At 41.7% G+C, this 22500-nt stretch overlaps 1 protein-coding gene across 1 annotated transcript in view; it reads right to left on the bottom strand.

Moving 5' to 3' along the window:
• Positions 1-13240, bottom strand: part of LOC108886284 (regulator of microtubule dynamics protein 2) — a 75273-nt gene extending 62033 nt beyond the window's left edge. Inside the window, exon 1 of the mRNA XM_018681057.2 lies at positions 13010-13240. The gene's annotated coding sequence lies outside the window, so the exon portion shown is untranslated. The remainder of the gene's footprint in view (positions 1-13009) is intronic.
• Between the last annotated feature and the right edge of the window lie 9260 nt (positions 13241-22500).

Raw genomic sequence — 22500 nt, 5'->3', positions numbered from 1 at the left:
TGTAGTGCAGCACCACTGATCAGCTGCACATTAATTGATCATCTAAATATTTTGAATAATAACCTGTATTCAGCATACCACATGATCATAACAAGATATATCCTCTAGAAATGTGTGAATAATCCAAACTTTGCTTGTTTTTTCTTACTGCACAGTTTATTATGATGCCTTAACGAGCTTCTCAGGAGCACCTATGACCCAGTAATTAGTAATTCTATCTTTTATATGTGAACAAATTTATTTTTGATAGCTGTTGTTATCCACTAAAAAACAATTCCTTTAAAAGCCCACTCTCTATACTGAATATATTCCCTGATAACAGGATGGATAGAGATTTGATCTATTCATTGAGAATTCTGCTCAAAGAAAATTATAACTATTTCCTGGTTGAAGCTGAAGGCTCCTGATATAACGCAATGGTGAGATAAGGAAAAAAATAATAATAGTAATAAAAAAGATCTTTACCATGGAGAATCATTATTCTATTGCCTTTATCTTCATCTGTAGAAGCTACAATAGATAAAACTCTGTATTTTCTTTAATGATAACGTCACTTATCATTAACAGATGATAGAACTTTCATTCTCCTGTACCTTCCTTATTAAATCAACCCATAATAATTGTGGGTCAGCAATAAAACCTCCTCAACTGCTGCTGGTGTTTCAGTCCTTTGTGACTTTTCATGACGTCAGCATCTGCGCATGTAATCATGCTGATTGAGATTGAAGTCAGGTGTTCGGTGTCTGACTGTCTGTTGTGGCCTTGCATACAAATAACCATCGATCAATAACGACACAGCAAAGGTTACATGGGCAGGAAAAGTCACAAAGCAGTGTGGGAGTTTAGTTTGGACACAGGATCTTATCATTGTTACTGTAGAAGCGAAGCAAACCACCATGCAAGGACTAATACATCATATCCTGATAATCAGGAGAAACGGCTGCTCTGTTTAAGATTTTTATCACAGCTGACGGACTCATTTATAACCATAAAACAAGAGCGATAACAGAGCTAATAAGAATAAAAAGTATCGCTCTTGATGCCCGATTACAGCATCGTTCAGTAGTTTGCAGAGAAAAACCGGTAAAAACAGAAAACTTTTTCAGCTGATTGTGTTTTCTTCTTGTTTGAACCAACTTGGGCAACCTTTGCTATCCACCATTTATCATTCAGTGGTACTGTTCAGTGGTAGCTCATTTTTTCTTTTTCTCTGGACTCTTTTGAACATTTTTGAGTCTACAACCGTCATGAAATATCCACTGACCATCCAGATCAGCCTGATCCATCTGGGTATCTTTTTATTCTCAACATCCTGAAACCTTAATTTCTAATTTTCTGAGACTTGAACATTTGCAAAACCCCAGTTGAGAATAACCCTGACCTTCTGTGAGCGATGGGTGATCATAAATGCATTGAAGTGATTAAATGTTTCACTGTATGGCTTCACCCCATGCTAACTCAGAGAGCCGTAGGATATCATCATGGATTCCCTCTGCTCTGCTTTATAAAAGGTCATTTGCTATAGGACGAGGGGGAATGGCATTAACCACAGGGCTAAATTCAATTAACCGCTTTAAACTTAAAAGGGAGGGAGCATCACTCCAAGGTCGTCCATCAACCTGTGTATCCATAGCAACAATGAGACTGCAGTGGTTGGAGGTTACAAACTCCGGTTCAGCTACGACTCCCAGTTCCCGCCTTCCCAGCTGTCCCTCGATGACTCCGGTGTCATAAATCACCCAGCTTCCAGGATAATGTATCGTTACCCATCTTAGATTCTCTGATTGATGGTTTAATAAGTGAGGATTATTCCCCCTCTAAAGGGAAATTCAGATTATATTTTAAACCTGGGTCTTCTCATATTTATAGCCGCTCTGAATATGGGTCATGCCAACTTTACCCTCACAACCAGCGATGTAGAAATTCAGTAACCTGCCTCCTAAATCTGAGATAATTGTTCATTTCTGTAACTTTCCGAAACTGACGATACAACCTCCAGAGGTAAAAAGCTAATGTTAGGCTATAAACCAACTACACCACGGTCACATGACGTCAACGTCTCCACCACTAAGCTTCCAACTGGTCATTTCATTTAGCTCTGAGCTCTTCTACAAAAGCCTTTCTTCTTAGAAAGTTAGTGAGAGTTTGAAAGAGCGTGAGTAGAAACACAACGAGGCTGTAAAGGTGGACTGGTGAGGTTAACGTCCCCGACAACCTCTGTAGTCTCATTTAGACACTCGTTAGCAACCGCCTTTTTTAAGACACGTAAAAGCTTCAAACATCAGGAGTGGGGGATTTACTGACCCATTTTATGTCGGAGAATAAAACCTGAAAATGTCTTGAGCTTGTGTTAAAACCACAGACCTTATTTCAGACATTTAACCAGAAACACATTGACTTTGGAACGAGGGAACAGGAAGTGCTAACATGCTAACATGCTAACTTAGAAGGGCTTCTGATAAATTGTCTTTGCTTGCGGGAGTTATTTTTTGCATTGTTAAACAACTCATACAAGTCATTGCGTGTTGTTCAGGATTTTTTTACCAGGAGTCAAATTATCCTCAGTGGTCTCCTCCTCTCAAAAGCAAGTAGACCTCATGATTAAAACTGGAAAACACACTGAATAAAGCTTTTCTGCAGACAGAGGACGTCAGTCTGGGCTGCAGGCTGTTAGCTGAGCTCCTGCTAACATTAGCTTAGCTTGTTTCTAGATTATCAGCTTGTTTTTAAGTTGGGATTCCTTCAGTGTTCTACACTATCTACACTATCTTTGAGGAAAGACTGTCTGAGAATATGCACCATTATCATATTTTGTGTGGTAACCCAACAAGACATGATATCTGACAAGTTAGTAAAAGATTCAAATACAAAAACATGATTTCAGCATGACAGCGAGAAAACACAGCAAATACATTTCCCCCTGGATGCACATTTCAAGAATCATCCAGCATAGATGTTTATCATCGACAGGTGGAAGCAGGGGAATGTGGGTGGAATTACAGATATTTGTCTGCACCAGTGAATCTCTACTCTCAAAAAAAAGAAGTAATCAAAGGGACTTCGTCAGTGCTGGGTTGTTGCCAGGACGAAGGCCGAGCAGCTGAGAGTCTCTACAGCAGCGGCAGTGGCTGAGTCAAACAGAAGGAGGAGGGCAAATGAGGGGAGAGCTGTTTGAAGTTTGATTTGTATGAAAAGCCGTCAGCCTGAATCTGGCTTGGAAAGCACTGATCTTGAGTGAGACGATGAAAGAGCTGGACTGAACTGCCAACCTTTTGTTAGCAGATAACAGTTAGACACATTATCCTAACAGAGCCAGACGCTCGGATTTACCCTGAGATGACCTGAAAGGAAGATGTACAAAAAAAACTAGCGGATGATTAATTCAGTCTTTAACCCTCGTTAATCCTGAGACACGTAAATAGAAATGCAGCAGCTTTGTTGAATTCTAATCCAAGAGAAAATACCAATGTATGTTAACACAGATGCTCAGTTGCCTGTGAAATAGCTGCGGGGTTTCTTCAGATTTGACGCACTGTAATTTCATGATGAGCAGCCGCCTTGAGGCCCGAGCCCCTGCTGAGCGAGATTTGTATGTTTTACCAGTCAATTACTACTACTAATTACTACCCACATTAGGCCTGTTTTTGTTTGCTGAATTATGAATGCTTTGTTGAAACTTATCTCGCCTTTTCCATGTTTAGAAAGCGAGACAAAGGTGCAGCCTGAGTCTGGAGGGGTTTCATCCTCTCCTCTCTGGTATGATTCTCCTCACATGCTCTTTAAGAGGCAGAGTAGTGTGTAATGACGACAAGCATTTTCAAAGCGTTCTCATTTCTCTGGGAGAGCTGTCAGGGAGGGCTGCACCCGAGGGAGGCGATGACAAAAACACGGACAATCAATTATCTAAACTGCTTTTCAAACAACAAATCCTCGTCTATCCACCTGAGGTTCAGCTTCTACTTCTGCTCCAGCGTCGTGGCAGAAAGAGAAATGAGAGATGACAGATGGCACAACCCTCTGGGATGGTGTGCACGAGGTGAGGCGGCGAGATATCTCGAGCGTACGTCGCTATTCTGCAGAGCTATGACGCATTTAAGAGATGACCTCCTGAGCTCTGCGCAACCCAAATGGCTCGGTCACTTTAGGGTGATTTGCACACCTCGGATAAATTAAGGGATAGAAACATGTCTGCTGCCGGAGGTGCCGTCATCAGGCTGTCAGCTGAGCACTAAATCCAGCGCGGTGGACGGGATCTTATTGAGAAATACATGCAGTGAAACAGACAGGAAAAGTGGGATGTCAGAACACTTTATCTGGCAGTAACTTACACCATGTTTACACAGGACGCGAGCCGCTTCAGTCCTACATCTGTATCTGGACAGGATGCGTTCAGGCACCTGAGGCTGAACGCACACTCCAAGTCCCATTGGTTTCATGTGTATAGTAAAATACAAGCTGGTACACTGCCTATGTAGAGGCAGCATTGATTAAAATAGAAGACCAGCAACTGAAACACAAAGCTGAGACATATATGCATCATATAGACTCTTACATCAGCTCAGTTATTATTTCTGTCGCACCCTCCATCTCTGATTCCTGATTACTTAAGAACCAGACGCCCAATGACAAAAATCCTCTTAAGATTATAGTTTAAACGTTATTAAAAAAGTGATGGTGACGTGACTTGTGACAGCAAGAAAGTAGTGCAGCCTGCGCACCCTGTAAATGATGTTTTAATCTATCATTTGGACCCACAGCAGGCATCAGCCTGTGCCCTCATTAATCACCCCTGACAGGTGACACCAATCTCAACATTGGCCTGTCTTTAAAGGGCAAAGAACAGACACTCAGCCACTCAATCATAAATCTACAGTGAATCTGACGGGGAGTTTCACCTGAATATAATGACCTGCACATGTTTCCGCCCTTGTTTTCTTTATTGTTGGAGAAATCTGTTGGACATTTATTGCTTTATTGCTTTGGATCATGATTTAATCCATCAAATCAAACGCTATCATCTCCGTCAAACACACGAGATGGACGACTGAAACGTGTTCCATAGATTAACACTCCTCAGACTCTTTACCATCATTCTCTGACTTAACTGATCTTTAAACTGCCTTTGAATGCAACGTTTGCTAGAGCAAGTACCCCCTGGTTTACCTGCACCTACAAACTCCACACTCTGCTCTGATTTAAAATTAACTAACATTTTTAATGCAAAATGTGCAGAAAAAAAAAAAAACAGATGGTTGCCTCAAAGTAAACAGTACATTTTAAAGCTTTTCCTGTGCGTCATCAGGTTTTACTCTCATCATGTGACGTGTCATAAAAGCCCCCAAACTCTCAAGGTCCAGCTCTAATAAAACACACTTCACCTCCACTGCAATTACATGTCCAGTGCTTGTAAAAAACGACGTCCTCAACAAAAATGAACTTTGTCAAATCCCCTGAAAGGTTCAGAGTCGGGTGTGCTGACTCAGACTGTCATTATAAATCCCTGCCCAGGTCTGGACTTTGCAGCGATTGTCACACACCTCATTTAAATGCAACACGAGCGACCACCCGAGTGTGGCAGCTTCCATGCCAGATTTTAAAGCCAGAAAGAGGAAAGACGGGGCCTCAGATATGACAGGAATAAGAGGAGGTCTGGTGGCAGCTGCTTTTAATCACAGCTGCCTTTTGAACATTGTTAGGTTGCTTCAAAAAGCTGAGCTGGAGATGGCAATCAATTCTACTTTTTTTCTTTCTCTAAATCTCAGACTTTCACAGCAGGAAGAGCAAAAGAAGAAGTTGAAAAGTAGGACACAAACAAATTAAATGTCTGGCTCCCATGGTGACCACTACTTTAATTGTCCTTATTCTTTGTTTTTATTTTCAGACTTGGTCCATTCGCTGAAATGATTTTTACATTTTCACTGTTTGAATGTCAAAAGCTGTGAAGATGAAATATGAAATATAATATTTCATATGCCAGTGGAAATGTGAAATGAAATCACTGCACTGACACATACAAAAGACTGACTCGGGTTATCACAGCCTGTCATTTCCCTGTTATTATAAGTGTTATTTTCACCTGTCAATCTCCCTCCCACACATCCTACACACATACTGCAGCGCCACAATATTTCATCTGGGAAATACATTATTCACACGCATCACAACAGTTCAATCTGTGTTTTATGATGGCAAACTGTCCGTGCAATTAAAGCAAGAGGATAGAAAATAAACAGACGTTAACCCTTTGTGACTATGTGCTGCTTCTATTAAGCTGATGTCTCTTATTTGCAGGGAAGATGAAGAAATATTTCATGTGAGTTGTGGCGGCTGTGACTGATTTGGTTCCAAGCTTCTCTTGTGAATGTATTGAAGTGTTGGGCCCAGTGTCTTGAACTGAACCCTGCCTGTAAAAATTCATTTAATAAGATTGTGAAGGTGTCAAATATTATATCAGTTCTTTTTCAAACAGCAGTCTGCAAAATTTATAGTATATACAGTCATTTATGTAATGTAATTTGAAGAGGACAGGGTTGGAAAGAGATCAGCTGACAGAAGAAACCAAGGTGCAAGCACACCTGCCTTTTCACAGCTCACACTCTGATTGGTTTATTGCATATTACACACATGATTATAATGGATTGATAGATTTGAGCGAAGAGAAAAACAAGCAATGAATTTAAAATTTAATTGAATTTAAAATGACAATTGAAGCAAACATACTCAGTAGGAGTTTCCAGAGAACAGCTGAAACAAAAGCCTTCTAGAGGCATGAAAAAACACTTTGATGTATTACCTCTAAAGCAATTTCATGAAAGCGTGGTGGAAAAAATATCTCATCAAACCAAAGACTGGGTAGACTGTAATTAGGGTCATGTTAAATAGCTTGCTTTTGAACTGTGTCAACACTGTGGGCAATCATTCACTGGTATTCATGCTGACATTTTATTCTCAGAGCCTTTCACACATCAAAGGGAAGAATAATAATAAATGTTAAAGCGATGTGATTTTAAAGTGTTCTCCCAGTGGAGGGAGAGTTTTATCATTAAGATAGATGTTGTTCCCAGGCTCTGCTTCTTTTATCTTTTCTGTATGATTCAGTTTTGTGTGTGAGCATTTTCTACAATGGGTGAAAGTGGGTAAAGGTTTTTAAAACAACAGAGCAATGTTCCAGTCCACTTTAAAGCCTGGAACAACCTCTTTAGCGGTCTGTCAGCAGCACTGCCAAGAGAACCGCAGGAGGAGATAGGATCATTTAATTAGAGCCGGGCTGATTCCTCTCTGCTGGGGATTCAGCTGAACAGAGGTAATTCAGGAGTGATGGGTTCAACAGCAGCGGGTCAAAGGTTCACACAGAGGTGTGGGAGTGACTGACCGTTCAAGGGGAGATGCCATAAGGTCTTACAGCTGCACCTAACCACTCTCTGGAGAACAGATAGAGCATGGCACACTTCCCTAAAGTTATAAAGGTCAAAAAAGATTTAAAAAATAAAAGACACCAACTTTATGTCTGTGTGAAGAACAATCTTCACCTTGAGCAATCGAATCTGCTTCCAATGACAAAATTCTGGGCCAGAAACTTGAACATAAGTTCATAAAACGAACAAACAGCACCAGAGAAAACTGTGCATCTTCAGCGATCCTGCAGCAGAAACACTCACAGGTGGCGAGACACCAGTTGGTCAACAGTGTAAGTCATTATGAACGTTTCAGATGAGGCTGCAGCAGAGAGGCACAACATCCTGTGTGTAAACAGAGCTCTGGCTTGTCAGCTCAACACTTCTCAGGCGGGCTGCTGGTGGAGAGGCGTTCTGTTATCGATTTGCAGGCGCTGCAGGGATCAGCTGCCAGTGCCCTGCAGTGCAAACACAGGCTGGCACCTTCAGCAGCAACTCGCTCTGCTTACTGCCCATTTTCTGCCTCCTTCTCAGTCACTTGGTCCCAAAAATAGAAACCTTTATATCCACCTTGATCACCTGATCTACATCTAAAACAGATTAAACAGTCTCATGCATCGTCACATGCCTTCAGACGCAAAGCTGCTAAAAATAACCTCCCCTCACCTCACCATGGTTTCGACATCTTGCCTGTGCAGAGAGACTACGGTACAACGGGCAAAGGCACCATAAACAATCCTCTTCAGACAGGTGCAGTGTGTATGTGTGCGTCTGTGCTCATTAGAAGTGTGAAGGAGGCAGCTACAAGCAACAATTCCCCCTCATTTGTCTCAGTGGCGCCTTGCTCTGCTTGCGCCGATTACCACCTCCACTAGAGTGTGATGAAGGGTGAGGGATCATGGGAGGAGAGGGGAGGGAGAGGAGTGAGAGAAGGCTAGACTTCAGCTCACAGGCTGAGAAAAGGGGGAGTAATTAATGCAGATGAAAAATCTATCCAGCTGTCACTGACCGCAGTTCCCACCTACGGTGCTAAAAAATGGCACGTGAGGCTGAGCTGTCTCTTGCTTTGCTGCTAAAGGCTGTCGTAGCACCAGTATTGCACCCGGCGTGACATCTCAGGCCTCAGCGTGAGCCTGACGGCGGAATAACAGAGCTGTGGATAAATGTTTGTGTGCAGGACTCACACTTTCGCCTGTTCGATTTGTCTCTCTTGCTGTGCTCTCTCCTCTTCCTGCTGTGTCTTCCTCACTGACCTTGTCCTTAAGATACTGTACTCTCCTCACACACACAACCCAAACCTGTCCACCACTTCCACACTCACTAACATGTCTCCTTCAAATCAAGACAACTTGCAGAGGAAGATAATGGACACACACTGAAGACTATAGACCCATAGAGAGCTGCAGGAATGAGCCTAAAACCTGGAAGTAAGTTAGCATGTTAGCACTTCCTGTTCCCTCGTCCAAAAGTCAGTTCGTTTTTGGTTAAATGTCTGAAATAAGCTCAAGACATTTTCAGGTTTTATTCTCCGACATAAAATGGGTCAGTAAATCCCCCACTCCTGATGTTTGAAGCTTTTACGTGTCTTAAAAAAGGCGGTTGCTAACGAGTGTCTAAATGAGACTACAGAGGTTGTCGGGGACGTTAACATGAAAACCCATCTACTCACCAGTCCACCTTTACAGCCTCGTTGTGTTTCTACTCACACTCTTTTAAACTCTCACTAACTTTCTAAGAAGAAAGGCTTTTGTAGAAGAGCTCAGAGCTAAATGAAATGACCAGTTGGTCACCTTTTACCTCCATCTAAAGCCGACAAACTACACCATCGATCTGTGCTAAGGTAACGTTGTGAAGCCCTGACATCTTACTGGGACCTGATCTACGACGAGAGAAGATGCCGGAGCGATTAAAACACACCTGTCCACAGTCAAACACCTGTACAGCAAAGAGGAGAGCTAACATTGTTGTCGTTTTGCTTTAACACTGAGCACGTCATACATACATTAAAGGGTGTATATATACAGGAAGTCTGTTACATGATACATATTTAGAGTCGCAGGAGATTTATGACCATCCATTATCTCATGCTGCGGTGTAGCTGCTCATACAAGTGGATGCTTTGTTACACTGCGGGGCTTTAATGTAGCAGTAGCAGCGGCACAATCCTCAGATTACAACAGACAGTAAATGTTTTGCAGCCGGCCATCAGGATAATGAATGTGTTCCAATCAATAGCCTGTCTGCTCAGAACAAACCCTCACAGAGGAGACAGAGGCTCTTATTGATTATACATGAAACACGGCTAAGACATTAGCAGCAGTTATCATCATGCACCGCACGCTGCTTTTTCAAATGTCAAATCATTGATTATCTTGCATAAACAACATGATTGTGCAGCTGTGAGGCCACATGTCAACTCAGTTATATATCGACAATGAATGTCAGGATATAAATAGGAATTATCTTTAAAGACCTTCGTCTTTTGTGAGAGTTAGAGATGCAGCTTCAGAAAAACACACAAATTACACACAAACAGGAAGTGATCCATTCCTGTAGCTGTAGCTCACACACAGCTCTACAGACTGGGCTCATGATGCAGTATTATGGCAACATGTGAGTTATGCTTATTTGCTTTGTTGCTGAGAATTAGATTGATACCACTCTCACATCTGTGTTTGTAGCTGGAGCCAGGAGGCGATTAGCTTAGCATAAAGACTGGTTTTAAAATTTGTTAACCTTTGAGTTAATTGAGTTTTTTGCTTCTGGCCTTTATACTAAGCTCCTGGCTCTAAAAGCATGAGAGTGGTGTTGATTGTCTCATTTAATTCCCAGCAAGAAAATGCCAATATTTCCCAAAATGTTGAACTTTTCATTTAACTGACTGCATGAAATGTTGCAAGAAATATAGTCTGAATTAAATCTGGCCATAGTTTGGTTTTAAATGAATAAATACAGGTCCATATGCACATTCCTTTCAAGTGAGCCAGCGATAGATATAAGACGATATCATCTGCTGATTCAACACATCATATCATTTGACATTTTTATTCTTGAGCTCAACCACACATTTAGATGAAAAATAACACATACTGATCACCATAAAGTGATATATTAAAAGTGAGTCAATGAGGGTCGTGGCTAGCACAGAGAAAAAGTTTGGGTTTTTGTTTTATTGTAATTAAGCTGACGTCTCCACACTTCCTTGTGAGGGCCGTTACAATATGTGCGATGTCTGATCGATGCTATGGGCTCGCTGATCCTTGAATTGAGTCCTAACCCTGAAATAATTAACCTCTCTCCTTTTAAAAAAACTGGCTGAAGGAGAAGTCTCCAACCAAATCTTCTTATTTTCACCCACTTCCCTTTTTAAACATCCTCCTAATTCCAGACGCCTGTAATCTCCTGACTCCTCTGATCTGCACAGCAGCTGGACTCAACGCGTCAGTGGTTCCAGTTCACCGTTGATGGCATTTCCCTGTAAACCTTCCTGTGGAACAGATTGTGCTGCCTCACTTGGCCCATGGTGGCTGTTACTGACTGTTTGGTGTGAAGCAGTTGTGCTTGGTGAATTGGGGATTTGTAGCAGCACTTCACTAAAAATACCCCCAGTAGATGTTTGTACTTCCAGCTTTCCTTTATGTGAAGTGTATTTTTTTAAATTAGGGAGATTCTTTCAGAAGGATAAACCTTATTTTTATATTTTTTCCAAAAGATATAAAACACCTGTGTGTCTGTGAGTTATTCTGTCCTCGACATTTGCAGTCACACCCATCCCTCTGCAGCCATGACAGAGAGTGGAGCATGGCATCGATCTCGTCACATTTTCTGTGTCAATTGATATTTGCTTAGAATAATTTGCTTAAGCAGGCAGGCTGTCCGCCTCCGCCGTGTTTGAAACCAATGTGGGAGTCAAGCGTAACTGCTGGTGGCATTAAATAAAGCTCACATCATTTTGTGCACAGCCAGGGTGGAATGATGCTCCCCAGTTTTCCAATCACAGCAAATTCGTTTTTTCCAGTTGTGACAAACTGTGTGAGATTGTTTTGACGTATAAAAATATGGTATTGATGTGGATACAGGATCACATCATAAATATGCATAATGTCACATTTAAATTACACACCATTATCACATATTCTGCATCCACAGAGATGCACTGGTTCTCCCACACACACGGTCATCAGACATGATTAAACTGATGATGAAGCGATCACATCTGGGAGGTCAGACGCAGCTTTTACTGAAGTGATTCACAATAATTAGCTTCACAATAATAAGAGCAATAAATGGCTCTTTTCTGTTGAAGCTGTGATTTTAAATGATGTGGTATTTTATAATTGCACATCGAGGCAAAGGCTCATAGATTTGCCCACTGTTATCTATAATGGATGAAAGCATCACTGTTAAATAAAGAATGTAATTGTTGACACAGTTTGCAGGCAGGTAAGCAGGTTAACAAAAGTAGTAAGTCTTATCTGTATCATCCATAAAAAGATCAAGTGTTGACCTGAGAGAATCAGATCTTTAAACTTTTATCCAGAAGCAGACGAGACAACAGGGGAAACCTCAACTTTAGCCTTAATTATAGTGGGCATGTACTTAGCTTCACTCTAAGACTGGTACCTAAAACTGTCAACCTCACTGTGGAGCTAGACAACAAATCAAGAGTTCATTCTCTTTGGAACATGATGTCTGCACAAAAATTCAAAGCAATCCATCTAAAAAGTGTTGAGATACAAAGTGGTGGATAGCAACACAGACAGAGTGAATAAAACTGCTATAGAAAGAGTCACACTGCCAGCATGGCTAAAGAAAAGTCCAACACCATCACGCCAGCGTAAAACCTGACAAGTATATTTTCCAAAATATCAGCTTTAAAGACAGGGTGACCACAACTCTCGTACAGGAGGAGCACATGCTACGAGCATGGTACAGAGAAACACAATATAATGAGAGGCTTTCAAAGGTTAGGCACTAATGGTGTCTAAGATGACGAGCAAAAGGTCAAAACCAATATGAGGACTTGAGAAAGTTGTGAAGTTATAATAAGCTCGTTGGAGGTGCCTGCACATGTCCATCCCTCCAGCTCTTCTCTTTCCACAGTGTCAGTGAACTCATATAAATGAATGTTAATAAAGAGAGATCTGAATAAACCTATACTTGATCTGAATACAATTATCAAGATAGTGTTTTGCTAGCATATGTAGCATTTATAATTTAGTTGCTTCACACAGAATACATAACATGCAGTAAAAATCACGTTAAATATTGTTTATTGCCATGTCAAATATGTTTGTGAATGCAATTTAATTGCTGCGTGAACTATCTTTACAATCAGCTTTTACCAGTGCAGGGAGTGTTTCGTTTTTGATAGTGCTATAGCTAGCAGGTAGTTTAGCTAGCTTAGCCTAAAAAGCTTAAACAAGAAAAAGCTACCTCTGCCCAATTTGACAGTTAAATAACAAATGATGCCATAACCAATGTTTTTCTTTCGGTATACATGTCGATTCACACCCCAGTCACATTTCAGATGTTGTGCTAGCTGGTCTCTAGCATGTGAGTACCCGAGTAACAACTTTAAATATGGAGGACAAAAAAACAAGATGGCGACCTACCGTTTAAGAAGAGGCGTTGCGCAGTGCGTCGGTTGCAAATGATCCCCGTGCCTGTCCCCGGTTCCGTGTTCAGTTCACGGTCAGTATGAAAAATATCATGAGCTACTCTTCTTCCACGTCGGCCTCCAAACAACTCCGAACCTCGCCAACATAACAAACTCAACCCAGGTTTCTCTGTTTGTCTTGTTTGTCCACAAAGTTGTCAACTGCTCGGTACCGGAAGTAACTAAAACGGCGTCGGCCATTTTGGGCTTACATTTTTTTCTGTCAAAGATCTGTTATTAATTTGAACGGGAAGAGTGTTTACTCGTTTAGAAAATGCTGGCTAAATAACCAAAACCTACCGGAGATCTTTTATTCATTTGTTGGGAAGTTGGCTTACTCGTGAGGGAAAAAAATAAAGTTTACTTATTTATACTTTTTTTTTTTTTGAACGCTGGGCTCTTATATGTTTGATGAATATTCTTTTGTGTTTGCATTGACATTCTAATCACTTGGTTGATTGATTATTGCTCAGTTATTTGGTTGCGATCTTTCAAAACTTCTTTGCTGTTTTAAATTAGTAGTATGTGGACTGTATTTCTATAATTCATGTTGCCAAGAAGAAAGTGTGACTTTCTTTAAATAGAAACAGCTCATTTTATGAAACCTATATCTACAGTATAATGTATTATATATCCTAATATTACTAACCTGCACAGTGTTTACTGTACTCGCCAGCTTGATATAAAAACTATTTTATAAACTCCTTTTAAAAAAATCTTCTTTTCAGAGGTGTCTGCCAAAATTCATTCATAACTTTGAACTGGATGAACATCATTAATAAAGAATAAGCTGCCTACAGGTTCTACGGCTATATGAAGCCGTAAATAAAGCTGCTAATCAACATATGTTCAATTTATTTACTTAGACACTAGAAAACCTAATGTCTGCCATTGAGAAATGTGTATTTGCTCTCCAGGTTGCACCTGTCCAGGACACATCACTGACCTTGTCACCGCTGCAGAGGGAAATAACCTGAGGAAAGTTATATATTTGAGTCACGATGGGAGGATGGACGTGTGGTTGATCGTCAGCAGCAGAGAGGATCATTAAGGCGTCGCTTGCATCCCCTCAGGTAGCTCGAAGCCTGCTGACAGAACATGACAGACTGATGTGCTGCTGAGATTATCTTCTCCAACGTTTAAATTGATTCTGAATAGAAATCAAGCTCTGCAACATGTGCCATGATAATTACAGTGAAAGAAGTAATCCCTCCCACAGAAACTAAGACTCAGTTTGAAATGATGTACAGTCAGAGCAGCGTGAGGTGAATATCTAAGCAGGTTATAGGATGAAAAGAACTTGGAGGGAGGGGGGATTATTGTCAATGTCACTTTATTAAAACACAGGAGCAAGGACGGAAAGCAATAAACGTCTTTCCAAGGTCAAAGAAAACCTCTGTGATCGCTGCTATTAAACTCAGCATTTATCTTTAACATACAGCTGCACTGAATGGACCAGCAATTTCCTGCACAAACACTATTTAAAGAGGATATATTATCCCCTGGATCTCGGCTGTGAAGACTGTAAGCAGGGTGTAAAGTCTGTCCTGCACTCGCTCCAGCCCTGGACTATGTTTGACCTGCTGTTTAAACTGAACATGATCTTATGTGATTTTGTCAGGGGTTTTTTTTTTTGCAGATTTTGAAATTGTATTTGCAAACCTTTGCACCAGTTTTCTTGTCTTTGATGTTGTGTAAAGTTTTGTTGCTGCAGATTTTCTCAATTATTGAACAACTGTAGCCAAACTGAGGTGTGTTTTGATGGTGTGTTGACGGAGGATAAGACTCTTCCAGCTCCTGTACAATTAATAAAAATCTGTCACGTCCTCGTCGGGCCTCCTCTGTCTGATTGCTGGTTGCAAGAAATTGGCTGAAATGTCGGACAGCCAGCAGCGGGCTTTCAGTAGCTGTAATCACACAGATGAAAGAACCCCACATGGAAAAATCACTAAGTGGAGGAAAGAGGAAAAGCAGAGGGGAGTTAGGGTCAGGGCGATAAAACTGTCTCTGATTTGACAAAAGATTTTTATCTGTTGAGTTTCAGGAGCGAGGCTTTATATGTTATGTGCATGTCTTTCTGGGTTTCAGTCACAATGGACCATTCTGCTGGCAAGAAACACACAACCCCTTGATGCACACATCAAAGAATCATCCACACCTCCTCCTTTAGGCTCTTATACTCCTCACAGATGTGCAGACCGGATTTCCCATCAGCGAACGGATTCCTAATGAGGTTAGAGGACTTCAAACAAGGCTCTGACTCAGCCCTGCTCCCGCAAAGAAGAAGGCTGATGCATTAAAGATGAGCGGAGCTGATCGTCTTATACCTGCCTCCAACTTCCACTTGGCATTTCCAGATACTCCGCACTCGGCCCTTTGGCCCAGCTCTTTGTTTCATTGATAAGCCTCATCAGAGCCCTCAGCCACCTCTGTTTCCATCATTACATAACCAGGAGCAGACAAACATGACATGCTGTTGAACCAGTGAATCGAGGGGTTGGATTTCCTCCTTTACCAACAGAAATCTGCGTACATCTCCACCTCTGTGACTTCAGACGGTTAAATTAAAGACAGTCAGGTGTGACAGCAGGATTAGAGAAGATGCTCTGAGACTCACAGATTTTATGGGGAGACTGAAGTGGCTCAAAGTTTAAAGTGATAATCATTTACTCTTTATCTCAATAAATGTCAAAATTTGCCACTGAATTGTTGATTAAAGCCATTTTGTTCAGTTGCAGCTTGAGTTCCTGAAAGAGGAAGTCAGCTGGACAGAAATTAGATTTCTCTACACAGCCCATTATTCATTGTTTTAATCTATAATGCTCTGATTATCTCTTTAAAATCAAATAATGGTTTAAGACAAAACTCAAGGCACCGGCTGCATCACAGTCTACAGCAGCAGTGTTAGTTAGTCAAAGGACAAAACACATCCAAAAATACGAATGAATGAAAATATGCACCTTTAATAATGAAGCGGGCTCTTAAAAGAGGTCAAACAAGCAAAACATGAACTCTAGAAACATGAAGGAGACGAGACGAGAAACAAAAAGGAGAGAAAAGAAACTGTAAGCACAGAAATATCATTAATAAAGTGAGAACGAGGCGAAGAAGCAGCAGCTCTACTCTGAGCTCCTCACCCTGGAACCCGGGGTAGACCCAGACCTCGCTGGAGGGGATTATATGTCCCATCTGGTCTGGGAGCGCCTCAGGATCCCCCAGAAGGAGCTGGAAAACACTGCTGGGGAGAGGGAAGTCTGGAATATCTGAACTGAATCCCAGACCCTGTCAGCTCCCAGAAACGCTCCTGGTCATGGCTCAGATATATTTCTGGGACAGTAACAGACACCAGGACTGAACAAAAGAGAAACTCAGGACATAATGGTCCAGTTTTCTGACTTATAGTTAAAACTGTATGTTTGTATATGTATGTTAATTTAATTAATTTACTTTTGATTTATATCTCTAGCAATTAGACTACCAATAACACTAATACATTTTAGATGTAAGAGCAGCCGTCGAGCAGGATCGTGGGAGCAGCAGGAGGCATGACGTCCCAGATCAGCTTTTTTCCGGGACATTCTGACCAAAGGACACAGTTAACATCAAGCATCAAGTATTAAAGTTGTGGATCAGGTCCATAGATAAAGAACTGGTGACTGAACCTGCGAGGACTGGTGGAGGTTTTGGTTCCTGCTCCATAAGAAAACCTGTTGTGGGACTCTGCAGGTCGCTGTTCACCCGCCTTTCCTTCTGCGTGACACACTGATCCACTTCCACTGTTTATCATCATCACAACCCAAGAGCTGCAGGCATGTGGGTCACACTGACACATTAAGAGCAGGCTTCCTGAAAGAGCTCGAGTAAACACTTTGAAAACTTTGTGCCACGTCTGTCCCTCACGTCTTTCTGGCTCCACATTAAATAACTGCTGAATAATTCACCGGCAGCTGGAGTTATGGGGTCGGAGCGGGAATATAATTTTCCCAGGCGGATACCCGGACAAAGAGGAAACACAAGATTCCTACCCAGGACATAAATATTCATAAAGACTGGTATTCGTATCAGTAATCTGACCAATATTTGCCTTGTGATGGATCAAGGTTACTGGAGGTGTTAGGACGGAGCACGTTTCACTTAGCTTTTAAAAACACAGACTCAATCCTCCTGCAGGATGTGATAACACACAGATTCACTCATACAGCAGAGACTGTGTGACTGGCATCAAACCCCAACACCCGGCCAAGACACAGCTCCAGACTCTAACTCCTTGTATCTGACTTGGACGCATCTGTTCAGCTTCAAGACGACTCCAAACTGCAAAGGGTAGAAATCCATATGTATGGATTTGGAGCTTAGTCAGTTTCTATTAGTTCTGGGTCATGTTACCAGCATAAAACAGGTGCTCTGGTCTTTCTATACATGAGTCTGCTGCAGGAGATCTGAGCATGAAGAGCTCTGAAAGTGATCACCAGGTGAGGAAAAACACCTCCGGCCTTTAAATCTCACAAGCTAACAGGTTGGTGTGTGACTTTAAACGCCTCCAAAAAATGGCATTTCATAATAATTTACTACTAAGTGATGAAGTAAACTGTTACCTCCACCTGACCTCCGTCCACCTTACACCTAGCCAGGACGTGGCTGCAGGTGTGTTCCCTCCATGAGGAGATTAGCTGGATCAGGTGGCTCTGAACTGTCACCATCCTCTGACTATGTGATCTGGTTTCAGCCCCCCACAGGTCTATAAGTTTTCAGAGCCTGTGGGGTCTGCTGAATGGGGATGGAAGTCTGAAGCTTGAGCCCTTTTCATCAGCTTCACCACAGGAGGCAAGACTGGTGTCAGTCCCAGCTGTTTAATTTACTCACAGCAACCCCCTCATTCTGTTTATTTCTGCTGAAGTGATATCAGGTGATTTTTTTTACCTGTTTCTGGCTGTAAATGTTTGATAGGAATTACAGTACCAGACTCCATTGACAAAACCAGTAATTTTACCGAGCAGAACACAGGAGCTGCTGGAATACCACTGCCTCCATCTGTTAGTGTGTTTGTGTTATTGTGTGACTTTTTGTGTTGGAAGAAGTAATCAGATACTTTAAATAAGTAAAAGTACCACGCAGATAGAGGCAGTGGTATTCCAGAAACTCCTGTGTTCTGCTCAGTAAAATTCCTGTTTTTGTCAATGGAGTCTGGTGGTGATAAAACGGTTCTTACTCTTAAAAAAAAAAGAGTATAAAAAGGACTATCTCTGTAGGAATCCTATTCATAATGGTGACAGACTCTTATAGTGTGTATATGGTGCACACTTATAACATAAGATCAATACAAGTAATAAGATATTCTGTGAGCAGCGTCTGTGTCGATACCTGTGTGACATTTACCTGGCTGCAGAGTATCACTTCCATTTTCACTATCATTTCCAGTCGTCTGCCTCACTCTGGAGTTCTGGGTAAAAATAAAACGCAGACTTACTATATTGTCTGACACTAATCCTGGATTCTGCAGTCTCAGTCCTCTGCTGTGACCTTTCGTCTCATGATTCCTCAGCGCTGCGTCGACAGTATGATTCTCCTTTGAGAATAGCTCATAGATATGCAGTAAAGTCTGCTGGTACCTGAGATGTCTGATTACACCTTCCTCTACAGCGGCTGACACAAAGCACGCTCTGCAATTTGAGTAAAACTTAGAAATAGTGACTTTTAGTGCAATGAAAGGTTTGTGGATTCAGGTGTTCAGTGGACAAATGTTCATTCAATTTCATTTTCTTTTATTATTTCACACAAATCAGAATAAAAAACAAACAAAAATCATGCAAAACATAATAGGAACAGGTGAAAAACTAACCTGAAACCTTAAAAAACACCTTCCCCATCAATCCAAATGTTTCATTAGATGATCTCATCTTTTTAAGAATCTTATTTAAACAGATAATTAGTGATGTAAAGACTCTTCAGTGCTGATGAAATGGCTAACGAGCTGATTGAAGGTAGAAACTTTAACAAAGAGGGCACACCGCTGCCCTCCGTCTGTATCTGTGGAAGATGGAACAAAGCACCTGAGCCCAGAGGAAGATTAAGACCAACGATCCATCTGTGAGAAAGCCTCAGTCAGGGAGAGGAAGTGTTTGTCTCCTCAGTCTAATGTGGTTTGTCACAGCAGAGGCTGGAGCCGGAGGAGAAACAAGAAGGTTTTTAAGGTTGTGGAAGAAAGAAAACGAGCTGTTGATGAACGTTAGCCTCGTTTAAAATGATTAAAACACACTGTGCAGGTAGGAAGGAGTATTTCAGGATCACTTATTGACTTCCTGCTGCAAATTTTAGCTCAGCTTAGCTTAGCTTAGCCTGACTCTATCTAAAAGCTTACCAGCCCAGCTCTTAGACTGCAACGAAAATACTGAACAACCAGCTCATTTATTTACTATGAAATGAAGAATAAACACAAAGGAGCAGATGGGAGATACAGAGTCAGAGCCAGGAGTGAGAACTTCCTGTTTGTGAGGAGACAAAGACTGACTGACACACCTGGTGCAGGTGCGTCACATGCCACTGATTAGACTCCATCTCCTGTGTATACAGTCAGTGTAAAATGCATCAGCTACATTAAACTCAGGTGATAACAGTGGCTCTTTATAACCTGAATTCATGAGGATTTATTTGTCGCTGAGTCTGCACACCTTGAGCAGCTGCTGTTAAAGATGATGTGATCACCTGACCCGGAGCACAGGACGTTAACGATGCAAATTAAATTGTGAAACCACAATAAATTGGATTCAGTTTCTCAGAGGAGCCTCCTCCACACACACACCCCTGTCTCTCTGTGTGTGTGTGTGTGTTTTGAGGGCAGTTAGTGTGATGAAGACGAACACCCAGTTGTTTGTGAATCAGCGTCTCTCTCGGAGACAGCAGAGGACATTGAAGATGACGCTGAGGGCTGCTGCAGTGCATGTTTCCACAGAGAGGAGAGGGGAGAGCTGCTCGTTATATAAGGATGATGATACATATAAACACAGAGGAGACAGGAGTGACTGAGTGAGGCAGCTCACTCTGATGGTGGAGGCTCTGGATGACCTTAAAACCCATGGATGAAGTCGGTCATCGTCTGTTTGGTGCAGGAGGATGAGGAGGATGAGGAGGAGGAGGTGTGTGTGTCTGCAAACCTTTACCAGCCTTGTACAAAAAAAGCTCATGTCAGTCACATCAGAGACAAAAGACAAGAGACATTTGAGGAAGAGGAAAAAAGTCAGCGTTCAAAGGAGAGTTCAACAAAAAAAAGAGACTCGCACAAAAGGAAAAAGTGTCTGTGAAGAGATGTAGGTCAGGAGAGAGAGGAAAAAATATTCCATCTCTCAAAGCCGCTGAAAACACACAACAGCTCTGAACAGATACTGTACAGAAAGCAGTTACATAAACATGTGTTAACCAAGCTCCAGCATACTGTTCTGATCAGTTATCAATGGGTTATTGATCACTTTTACAACCCTGACATTCAGATGAATCTGTGTGTGAAGCTGCTTTTTATTGACTTTTCTTTTTCTTTTTACAGCATCATCACATATTATTTTATACAATATAACAGTTCCCTGTTATTATTATTATTATTAATTTATGCATACAACAGACAGAGCAATATTAGCATTAATCTGGAGTCGTATATCAGAGTTCAGTTTCAGTCTCCTGGGAAATATCTGGGTCATTATCTGCCGCTCGCTCTGTTGTGTTTATTTATTTATTTGTTTATTTATCACAGATCCATACAGATAAACACACAGATGAGCAGTGGGACAGATGTAATGTCCAGTATATAGGACATCTAGCTGGTCTGGCTTTTAACTTTAAAGATATAAAATCAGATCAGATGAAACCGGCTGTGAGGACACACAGTCCAATCAAATGGAAACAGCTTAAACATGAGCATCGAACTTGAGTTTCAGGTGCTAACGATGCTGATGAGAGCAGAGTCTCTGTGTGTTCATCATGACACATAATCATTCTGAATAGTTCAGCTTGAAATATTTAACAGCTCCTGACACTGGTCTGGCTCTGAAACACCAGACACGAGCCTGACAACAAAACCTTTTTGGATCCGAGCCTCCGCCGAGGAGAAACCTCCAGGGGGGGAACAGATCTGAAGTGTCCAAGAATACCTGCACAGTCTGAGCCTCAGAGAGCAGCAACGAGCTCTTCATGTGTCTCCAACTATTCCATGGAATGAAGAAAGACTTGGTTTACTCTAATGAATTATTCATAACTGAATAAAGATGCAGCACAAAGGTTAGCATGTTAATCTGGAGTCTGCTCCTCTGAATCCCTTTAAGAGATTACCTGACATCACTGAGCGCCATAATTAAGTTGCTTTTTGCGGGGGCAGAACTGGGCCAGCGATCTGTGCCTCCCTGTGATTAGACTTTAATTCTGGCCGACTTGTAGCTGCACACGTGAAAACATTAAAACAAACTGATTCAGTGAGTTTACAGAGGAGGGATTCCAGTCTAACAGAAACCAGACACTCAGCGATGACATAACTTGTTGCAGGTGATGTTTACATCTGTTTGCTCCTGTAATAAGACAGAGCAGCTCCTCAGGCAAAGACACTGCAGCGACAGCGAGGAGCAAAGATGAAAAATGTGAGTGACAGGTGCTCTCCTCCACCCTGAGAATGAAGGAAATATCACGGCTTACACCCTGAGCTGCCAGCCTGAAAACACACAGGCAGTTTAGCTGCTTCAAAACAGATGTGAAAAGCTGAACACACACTTCCTCTTAACTCATGCACACACTCCACACAGCATCATCCTCCCTGCTAATCCCTGTCAGACAGCAGCGATGATGTGACAGGCTCAGGCAGGTTTTTAGGCACATGCATTATTTCTACCTAACATTTCTTAAAAGGAAAAGAGCAGCAGCTGCTGTAGGAGTGGTCCAGATGTGAGTCAGGAGGCTTTTTCAGATGCTGTGACAGTCGGAGGGAAGTTTGTCAGGATCTGTCAATCAGCTCTTCATGGTCAGGACCAGCAGGGATCTGGTCTGGGTTATTATTGGGTGATTTCATGAGTAAAACCAGAGCAACAGCTGGGGAATACAAAGAAAATGAAGCTGTTTCCAGTCTTTATGCTAAGCTAGGCTAACCTCCTGCCTCATACTCAGCACAGACATGAGAGCAGCTCATTTTCTCTTTTAACTCAGGGAACAAGCATATCTCCCCAAATGTTGAACCACTTCTCTGTTGGTCTGTGTTTCCAGAAGCAGAAATCATTCACTCTCTTCTTCTGCAGCTTTTTTATTTTTTATCCTTCTGGTGCAGGACTTTTCATTTGAGATAAGGATTGTGTTTTTAATTAAAAAAGCAGAGAGTATAAATGAAGAAAGTCAACAAATGAACACCTTTGTTTTCAGCTGTGTGGTCACGCTGAAAATCACCTCCTCTCTGCTCCACATCAGACACACTGCAGCAGG

Source organism: Lates calcarifer, linkage group LG16_LG22 (genome assembly GCF_001640805.2).
Source record: "Lates calcarifer isolate ASB-BC8 linkage group LG16_LG22, TLL_Latcal_v3, whole genome shotgun sequence".
Classification (NCBI taxonomy): Eukaryota; Metazoa; Chordata; class Actinopteri; family Centropomidae; genus Lates; species Lates calcarifer.
Note: the sequence above shows the minus strand (reverse complement) of the source record. Positions and strands in the feature narration are given on the sequence as shown.